This window comes from Octopus sinensis, linkage group LG4, assembly GCF_006345805.1.
Source record: "Octopus sinensis linkage group LG4, ASM634580v1, whole genome shotgun sequence".
In the NCBI taxonomy this organism is placed as follows: Eukaryota; Metazoa; Mollusca; class Cephalopoda; order Octopoda; family Octopodidae; genus Octopus; species Octopus sinensis.
The window spans coordinates 124,100,360-124,110,820 of NC_043000.1; the positions used below are offsets into that span (position 1 = coordinate 124,100,360).

At 40.6% G+C, this 10,461-nt stretch overlaps 1 long non-coding RNA gene and 1 other non-coding gene across 2 annotated transcripts; one reads left to right on the forward strand and one right to left on the reverse strand.

The window, feature by feature from the left end:
* Positions 1-132: 132 nt before the first annotated feature.
* Positions 133-8,065, reverse strand: LOC118763105. Its single transcript, XR_004998860.1, has 2 exons — positions 8,034-8,065; positions 133-264 (listed from the first exon to the last, which is right to left on the reverse strand). It is a non-coding gene; the product is annotated as an uncharacterized LOC118763105 (long non-coding RNA).
* A 1,576-nt stretch (positions 8,066-9,641) lies between these two features.
* Trnak-uuu lies at positions 9,642-9,733 on the forward strand. Its single transcript is given in 2 exon segments — positions 9,642-9,678; positions 9,698-9,733. It is a non-coding gene; the product is annotated as a tRNA-Lys (tRNA).
* The last annotated feature ends 728 nt before the right edge of the window (positions 9,734-10,461 follow it).

Below are 10,461 nucleotides of genomic sequence, written 5' to 3' on the forward strand. Positions count from 1 at the left end.
AAAGCATTGCAATTGTGATCAATCCATTGTTTTAAAAGTATTTAGGATATGTCCTCTTTTTTTTAAAGATGTTATAATGTGGTTTGAAGGAAATGTTTAGTAGGTTTAGCGATTGTGTAGAGAATTACCTTGTTGAATCCATGTTTATATTTTTTTAATGGTTTGGTCTAGAGGAAGGAGCTGTGCTTATTATCTTCACAGGCCCCACAAGACTGGTGAAATCAAAGCTGTTAATATTCCTCTTGAACAGTTGCAAGTTGACAGCTGCAGGAAAAGACACAAGCAAAAGTGAAATTCTAGAAGGCAGACATTCCAGAGTTAGAGTTAAAAAGACAAAAAGTGGAGGGTTATGATTACTATGGGGTCTGAGGTGGTGGTTTGAATTTAATTGACAAGAGGAGTTGTCTGAGTAAGGGTGGCATGTAACCCACCAGCACCAAGGAGTAATCCCACTGTAGTCTTTATCAGCACTGTTCTAATGATCACTTTTCCATGTTGCATAGGTCAAATAGAGTTTATTGAGGCATATTTTCTATGCCCAGATGTCCTTCTTGCCAGCAATCCTCACCTATTTCCAAGCAGGATAATATTTCCTCCATGGCCAGACATGTTGCTGCAGAATCATTATCATCATTTAATGTCCGCTTTCCGTGCTAGCATGGGTTGGACGATTTGACTGAGGACTGGCAAACCAGATAGCTGTACCAGGCTCCAATCTGATCTGGCAGAGTTTCTACAGCTGGATGCCCTTCCTAACACCAACCACTCCGAGAGTGTAGTGGGTGCTTTTACGTGCCACCGGCATGAGGGCCAGTCAGGCAGTACTGGCAACAGCCACGTTCAAATGGTGTTTTTACATGCCAGCTGCTCGTAAGTTTTTTCACATGCAACCAGCACAAGTGCCAGTAAGGCGATGCTGGTAACGATCACGCTTGAATGGTGCTTTTTACATGCCACCGGCACGGAAGCCAGTTAGCTGCTCTGGCAATGATCACGCTCAGATGGTGCTCTTTGCACCCCGCCAGTCATCAAATTTAATTTCAATTTCACCTGCCTCAACAGGTCTTCGCAAGCAGGGTAATAAATGACACTGCTTGCATCACAGTGATAATCATTTACAACTATAATTCATGTAATGTCAAAACAAGAAGACAAACACACACACACACTCAGGTTGCTGAATAAAGAAAATGAATGGGATACAGAGAGTCTGCCGAATGTTGACCCAACAGAGGGACCAGCTATCAGAGTTGATAGTTCCTTGGTAGTTAAGGCAATTAGAAGCATGAAGACAGGGAAAGCCCCAGGCCCATCAGGTATCACTGCAGAGATGCTCAAAATATCTGGTAGTGTCAGCTATAGCCTAGTCACCCGTATAGTTAATCAGGTGATACAAGAAGGAGTCATACCCAATGACTGGTGTAGCAGCATAATAGTCAACTGCTACAAAGGTAAAGGTGACGCCCTAGATACAAATAATTACAGAGGTAACAAGCTGATGGATCAGGTGATGAAGGTTACGGAGAGGGTCATAACCCAACTAATTAGAGAGAGAGTTAGTTTAGATGAGATGCAGTTTGGGTTCGTGCCAGGGAAAAGTACCACTGATGCTATATTCCTGGTAAGGCAGCTGCAGGAGAAATACCTAGCCAAAGATAAGCCCAAGTACCTGGCTTTTGTTGACTTAGAGAAAGCCTTCGACAGGGTCCCCCGATCCCTCATCTGGTGGTCAATGAGGAAACTAGGGATAGATGAATGGTTAGTGAGAGCTGTGCGGGCCATGTACAGGGACGCTGCTAGTAGGGTGAGGGTTGGAAATGTGTACAGTGAAGAATTCCGGGTAGAGGTAGGAGTCCACCAAGGCTCAGTACTCAGCCCCCTCCTATTTATCATAGTCCTCCAGGCAATAACGGAGGAATTCAAGACAGGATGCCCTTGGGAGCTCCTCTATGCTGATGACCTTGCTCTAATTGCTGAGTCACTATCAGAACTGGAGGAGAAGTTTCAGGTGTGGAAGCAAGGTTTAGAATCGAAGGGCCTTAGAGTCAAACCAAAGTCGTAATAAGTAGGAAGGTAGACAAATCACAAATGCCTGCTCGATCTGTAGAAAAGGTGTAGGTAGAAACTCTATAAGATGCACCAAGTGTAAGCTATGGACACATAAGAGGTGCAGCAATGTCAAAGGAAGACTAACTAGGAAGATGGTTTTTGTATGTGGCAGATGCTCAGGAACAATAAACACTGAAAATGCTCTGAAACCAACTTCTGTCACTTTCCAGGGAGAAAAACTAGAAATAGTTGATAGCTTCCATTACCTAGGTGACCAAGTCAGCAGCGGGGGTGGGTGTGCTGAAAGTGTAACTGCTAGAGTAAGAATAGCTTGGGCAAAGTTCAGAGAGCTCTTACCTCTGCTGGTGACAAAAGGCCTCTCACTCAGAGTAAAAGGCAGACTGTATGACGCGTGTGTACGAATAGCCATGCTACATGGCAGTGAAACATGGGCCGTGACTGCTGAGGATATGCGTAAGCTCGCAAGAAATGAAGCCAGTATGCTCCGATGGATGTGTAATGTCAGTACTCATACTCGACAGAGTGTAAGTACCTTGAGAGAAAAGCTGGACCTGAGAAGCATCAGATGTGGTGTGCAAGAGAGACGTTTGCGCCGGTATGGGCATGTGGCGAGAATGGATGAAGATAGTTGTGTGAAAAAGTGCCACACCCTAGCGGTTGAGGGAACCTGTGGAAGAGGCAGACCCAGGAAAACCTGGGACGAGGTGGTGAAGCACGACCTTCGAACTTTAGGTCTCACTGAGGAAATGGTTAGAGACCGAGACCTCTGGAAGTATGCTGTGCGCGAGAAGACCCGGCAGGACAAGTGAGACCATAACCCGTGGCCTTCTACACGGGATGTAGCCAGCCCACTTATGCATACCTTCCCTTCTTGGGACACAAAACTCTATTTGTGAAGACCGGTTGAGGCAAGTTAGAATCAGAATCAGAATCGAAATTGATCAATGGAAATTGCAGTTGAGTTACCAGTGCCGGTGGCACGTAAGAGAACCATCCGAATGTGGCCGTTGCCAGCGCCGCCCCGACTGGCCCCCGTGCCAGTGGCACATAAAAAGCACCATCTGTTCGTGGCCGTTGCCAGCGCCGCCCAGACTGGCCTCGTGCCAGTGGCACGTAAAAAGCACCATCCGTTCGTGGCCGTTGCCAGCCTCGCCTGGTCCCCGTGTCGGTGGCACGTAAAAAGCACCATCCGTCCGTGGCCGTTTGCCAGCCCCGTCTGGCACCCCGTGCGGGTGGCACGTAAAAAGCACCCACTACACTCACGGAGTGGTTGGCGTTAGGAAGGGCATCCAGCTGTAGAAACACTGCCTGATGCAGCCTTCTGGCTTCACAGACCCCAGTTGAACCGTCCAACCCATGCTAGCATGGAAAGCGAACACTAAACGATGATGATGATATATATATAGACAAACATATGTTGGGCGTCTTTCAATTTCTGTCTACACAAGACTTTGGCTGGCCTGGGGTTATAGTGGAAGACAGTTGCTGATAGTGCTATCCAGTGGGACTCAACCCTGAAAAATGTGGTTTGGAAGCAGATTCTCACTCACACAGCCGAGAGAGAGAGAGAGAGAGCAGACATGTCTTCAGACCAGAAGTTAGAGGGTGTTGCTGAGCAATTTCATTGTTTGTATGTTTAGCTAAAGCCCCATCCTAAGTGCAGGGGTACCCACAGTAGATCTCACTTAAGTTTTGTAGAGATCTAGTAGTTGTTAGTGTTCAGAGTGAAATATTTTCTGGCCTCGAAAAGGAAGTTCCGTCAGTCGGGATGACTATAACTGGAAGGGCTTTGATCACAGGTGTGATGGAGTAGGGGTAACTTGAAACGAAAAAAATACCAATATTCTGGTTAATATAGGGCGTAACAAATATCAGAAAATCAAAAAAAAAATGACTAACACAACTACATACTACAAGACTCAAAATATTCAGCCAAATCACCACCCTTTAACTAGCAATAATAATAACATCAATAACATAACAGCCAAAAGATTTATTTGTTCTGAAAATAACAATCATAGTAAATAAATATGTTCTTTAATATTCACATTCATGTGCACAGTTAAACACACTTACATACAAACAGTCACGCATGCATAATACAGAACGGAACACATAAATGAAGGATGAATTACTTAGTATATATTACATCTAGAGAATTTTGATTAATAAGTCAAATATGCAAATTATAAAGATAATTAATTGCTTTACTAAACAGTGTTGTAAAGGTGAAAAAATAAATTTGGGAAAAAAATACACGCCAAAACTAATTAATAAAGGATAATTAGGGAAGGATTGACACAAAATGGTTAATATAGGGCGTAACAAATATCAGAAAATCAAAAAAAAAATGTGTGTAATAGGTGTAAAACAACTTCCTATGAACAAATATGAAAAAAAAAATTCGCGCACGCGAAAGGGGGGTGGGGGAGAGGCCTCGGAAAATTCACATCGGGAAGTTCCGAAAGCGTCTGAGGAGCTGACCCGGGCACCAAAACAAAAAAAAAATAGTGTAATATGTGTAAAACAACTTGCACTAAACGAATATGACAAAAAAAAATGCGCTCTCGCGAAAGAGGGGTGGGGGAGAGGCCTCGGAATATTTATATCGGGAATTTCCGAAAGCGTCTGAACCGGGCACAAAAACAAAAACAGCGTAATAGGTGTAAAACAACTTGCTCTAAACGACTATCATGAAAAAAATGCGCGCTCGCGAAAGGGGGGTGGGGGAGAGGCTTCGGAAATTTCACATCTTCAGTCCACGGCCTTTAAACTAAGAAAAAATAGTGTAATTGGTGTAAAACTACTTGTTCTAAACGAGTATCAAGAACACACACTCACACATGAATCATAAACTCCGTATTTCGCAAAAAAAAAAAATAAAGAGAAGAAATTCTGGAAAAAGTGAAGAAATGTTGGATCTCCGCCATGTGAATCAAAATACGTGTCAGAAACATCTTGAAATACTACAGAAATTATGTTACGAAAATGATAATGTATACATACCTCTTTGAGTGGTCCATATAGAGATTTTTAGAGAGTTACTTCCCTTATGCCAACAATGCGTTTAAATGGTGAAAATTGATGGTAAATTTTTCTTTAAATCGTAGGCAATTTTCCGAGCGCCCCCCCCCCGTTTGTCAGCGCGCTTTTTTTTCGTCATATTCCTTCAATATACGATGCCTTACACCTCTTGCACATATTTTTTAAGTTCCCCCAAAATCTTTCTATTGTCTGTGTATGTATAGATGGGTTTGTTGGATCTACAAAATTCTGGCTGTGATTTATCTTAAAATGCGTGTAGCCTAATGTATCTAACCTATTATATACGGGCCAACAATCACTATATACAGTTGAACCAGGTTTAATGTGGCGTCTAATTAATGGAATTAGTGTGGAAGAATCTCGCCTTAGAACTTCACCACATTCTGATGTCAGGGGTATCAAAAAATTTTTCTTGGAATCTCTTTCGATTCCGCCAAATAGCCAAATAGTTTTCACAAGTCTCCCCCTGTTATATTTCCTCCTAACCAAGACTGTCTCATCTATTTCTACTTCTATCCCTGGCCCTCCAATTGGTGTTTGGGAATTTGCGGCCCAATGAAGACAGACTTCAGAGCAGAAGGACCTCCAATCAACGGACGTAGCAAGCGATATATCTAAATTCTCAATAACTGCTTGGTGCGACCAACCTTCTGTTAAGAAATGGTTTACATACAAAAGAATTTTCCAGGGGGTTAATCTACTCCGATTCAAAAAGGTGTTCTTAAATATGGAAACAGAAAAACCACATTCTGTCGCCTTCTGCGAACCATTTTCCTGCAACGAAATATATGTGTTCCATTTCGTAGAATACACGGTGAATTGCACGTCGGGCAATTCACATTTCTTGGTATCACCCCATGTTCCCGAAAAAATTCTAATGCTGTTTCATCGTTAAGCTGAAATCTCGAAACCCCGTCATACAGACTCAGCTCGCACGGAATAACACACGATGCCATCATGCAAATTAAAATGACCAGATTAAAGATAAATTCAAATAATATTTTCGTTAAAGGGAAGAGTACGTCTAGTCACTGCGAATACACAAATTTGAAAGGCTTTTCCACGCTGCCTGCGCACGGAATTAGGGCTGGCACTTCACGCAATTAGGGCTGGCACTTCCGGCAATGTGGTCAACCGGAAGTTGGGCTGGCACAACCTGACAGACACACAGAAAAACTGCCGTTTATATATAGAGATTTTTAGAGAGTTACTTCCCTTATGCCAACAATGCGTTTAAATGGTGAAAATTGATGGTAAATTTTTCTTTAAATCGTAGGCAATTTTCCGAGCGCCCCCCCCCCCGTTTGTCAGCGCGCTTTTTTTTCGTCATATTCCTTCAATATACGATGCCTTACACCTCTTGCACATATTTTTTTCCATTTTTGCCACCTGGGCGTGGATCCTCTACGGTTGATCCTGGGAATTTTCCAAGCCCCCCGTTTGTCAGCGCGCTTTTTTTTCGTCATATTCCTTCAATATACGATGCCTTACACCTCTTGCACATATTTTTTTCCATTTTTACCACCTGGGTGTGGATCCTCTACGGTTGATCCTGGGAATTTTCCGACCCCCCCACCCCACCCCCGTTCGTCAGCGCCCTTTTTTTACGTCTTATTCCGTCAATATACGATGCCTTACAACTGTTACACATTTTAGATTCCAGGTTGATCCTGGGAATTTTCCGACCCCCCCATCCCCCACCCCCGTTCGTCAGCGCCCTTTTTTTCCGTCTTATTACGTCAATATACGATGCCGGTTAATATCTAGATCCGCACCCGGTGGAAAAAATGGAAACGCAAATGTGTAACAGTTGTAAGGCATCGTATATTGACGTAATAAGACGGAAAAAAAGGGCGCTGACGAACGGGGGTGGGGGAGGGGGGCTGGGGGGTCGGAAAATTCCCAGGATCAACCTGGAATCTAAAATGTGTAACAGTTGTAAGGCATCGTATATTGACGGAATAAGACGTAAAAAAAGGGCGCTGACGAACGGGGGTGGGGTGGTCGGAAAATACAGGATCAACTGTAGAGGATCCACGCCCAGGTGGTCCATCGATAATGATGATAAAGAAATGAGGGTTAATATAGGGCCGGTTTTTCAGGGGTACAACCCCCTAAAAAAAACCCTGCGTATTATACTCGAGGATTTACGGTACTCTTTTTAGTTTGTTTCCCTTCGTTATCCATCAGTAGAAAGCTCATTATCTAAAGAACCAGTCTATGTGAATAAATTGACGGAATTGTTACACGGGATGAGATGCTTTGTTATTTGTTCTGTCTCTACATTCTTAACACTTTAAGTAGTGTACAACGCCTAACACCATCACCTGGTTCTCGGGTACCTTTAGTAGAGTTCACTCTGTTTTAAGGTTCGGGCCAGGAGTCCCATTTTAAGATAACTTCCTCATTTCTTCCTACCAGTCACGGAGAATCCTTTAAAAATATAAAGGAACATGATCACTGCCCTTCCCTCTCTGAATAAAGAGGAAAAAGTTATTGTTTCGTCTAAGTGGGCGAAGGTAAAGAATACTCATACCACCCGTTTTCGGCGTAACCCTAAATGCCGAAAACGGGTTCAAATTCCGCCGAGGTCGACTTTGCCTTTCATCCTTTCGGGGTCGATGTAATCAACTTTATACGATTGTCTGTCTTTGTTTGTCCCCTTGTGGATAATAAAGAAACAGGTATATCTATATGTAAGTTTTAGCAGATAGAACGATAGCGAATTGGCTCAGCTTTAAACCGGTTTTTAATATAGAAGCACGTGGTAAAGAAATGCGGTGCGAAGAGAGCATTTTGTTTCGTAACCACACGTTAAATTACTTCAGATAACTGCTATTAAACACTGAATCGACAGATAAGGTATAACAAACGTATAGACAACCGAAACGAAGAATAAATAGTTAAGAAGAACTTACGTGAGACAACAATAACAATGCGTCGTTGATAGAGAAACAAGAAATAACGAGAGAATTCGAGATTTAGAAGAATGTACACTCGTGTCGACGAGAGTTAGCGAATCTTTTGCAAAAGTTTATTTTTATTTTAATAGTTCAAGTTAATATTATTTAGGCAAGATTGCCGACGACTACCTAAGCAAAGTAAATAAAACACAAAAAAAATTTTTGTTAAACAAAGTAAGTAAAACACAAAAACACAAAGTAAATAATTATTTGGCAATCTTTCGTCTCTAGTAGACCTTTCCGTCGATTTCCGTAAAAAATTATTTTTATTTTTACATATGGGCTTGCGGGAACTTTTGAAGTAATGAGAGCGAAAGAGACTAAGAGAAAGCGATTGTATGACGAAGGAAGTTCTTTTGAAGTTACCGTGCATGGGAAGCATTGATGTACATGTGTGTGTGTTTGATGGGGTGTGGGAGACAGACAGTATGTTGTGTAAGTGAAGTGCTTCTGTTAGTATGTGTGAAGAGACAGAGTAATGTGTGAAAGAAAGAGATAACTGAAATTTTTTACTCGGTGTATGTGTATATGTATGTATATTACTTCAAAAGTTCCCGCAAGCCCATATGTAAAAAAAAAAAAAATTTTTACGGAAATCGACGGAAAGGTCTACTAGAGACGAAAGATCGCCAATTTTTTAAATAAAGCAAAAACACAAAGTAAGAATCAACTAGTCATGACTAGTTAGCGCGGATGCGTGACTACGCGAGTGCGCGCACCGGGACCACTGTTCTGAAGTAGTACCGTAGATTCGAACGTTAAGGAACGCAACAAGTACCGCAAGGTAGTTTTGCCGATTGTAAAAGAGATTGGACGAGGAAAGTTTTGTCAAAGAAAGCATTCACTATTTTGATTTATTCGGTAACCCTTTCAATACATAATAACGTACTTGATCGATCCACTTAGCTTCGAAATCCAATTATCCATTCTGAAATCAACGATTTGGATGACTATCATTATGGTAGTCTTCCGTTAGAAACAGGCTGTTTTTAACGAAAGAATACCATCATGATTATCAAAGAGCGTTAAGAGTGACAACGTAGACTTTCCTGCTTTTGTTTACGTTGTCATCGTGTCTTCCTTTAAAAATTATACGATCAGATTTCAGTATTTAAAGAAGGAAAATACTCGACGATGAACTTAAATGGCTGGGACCCACGATTCACAATAGAGCCTATACAACGTTATAATGATGCATATAAATAGTTACTAGGGTTATTATATACGATGATTTTTAAAAAACTTTGTTGCCTGACAAGAATCGGTAAAGTTTATTAATTATAAACTTCAAAATTCAAATAATTTCTAAAATAGCATCGATATTACCCATTAAAAAGAAAAAAAAATATCGATTATCATCTTAAAGTATCGGCTGAAACGAACAAAATAAAAAAAATAACAATAGTTTCACATAACTGAAAATATCATTAGAGACTTTAAAAATACAAATCATATTCGTCGGCAAATTGCTACTAGTATACTTAAAATACTTAAATATATAATATTAAAATCGAGTGGTAATTATGGTTTAAATATATTAAAACAAACTCCTTTCCCAGCTGCGCCCGCATAGCTCAGTCGGTAGAGCATCAGACTTTTAAGACTCTTTCTAAGAAGGAATCTGAGGGTCGTGGGTTCGAGTCCCCCTGTGGGCGAAGGCAGTTTTTTTTTTCTTTTTATTGCAAGTAAATATAATTTCGTATTATTTAAGTTGATAAGTATACATAAGGAAACAACTCAGAATTACTTTGATTGTTTTTTTTCCATTCTTTCTGATTTTCTTTTATTCGTAATCCTCTTTTAGTTCCGAAGTACTAACAGCCTATGCTTCTGTTCGGAAAAACGAAAATTCTTAATCATAGGATGATGAGCAAGAAACAGAAATTCTATATTTTGTTGGTGAAATAGTACTATTTCAACTGTAGCAAACAACGAGGGACTAGCTCTATTTTCAACTGAATCTACCGTTATATGTTAACACGGTGTCAGTCAAAATGTTAATAGCCAACAAGGCAGCGTTATACTATAACGCACTCGTTTCATATAATTGATATTTTTCTTAATTGGCAACATATTTCATGACTATATAAAAATTTGGTTTGAGTAATGCAAAATTTCCTGATACGACAAATTACAGTTAGATGTTAAAAATATCTAAAAGCTAATGTGAGCAGTGCGTTTAGTATACGTTGGTAAATAAAATTGATTCCATAGATATTTTGACATTTCTTCTTTTCTAGGGCCCCATGAAAATGAAAGTATTTGCTTTTCCTGATGACCAAAAAGTGAAATAGTTTTTATGGGAGAAAGGTGAAAACTTTATTAATTTGTTTAAATATAATTGAGGAACAAGATTAATTTCTTTAATTAATTTCTCATCAGT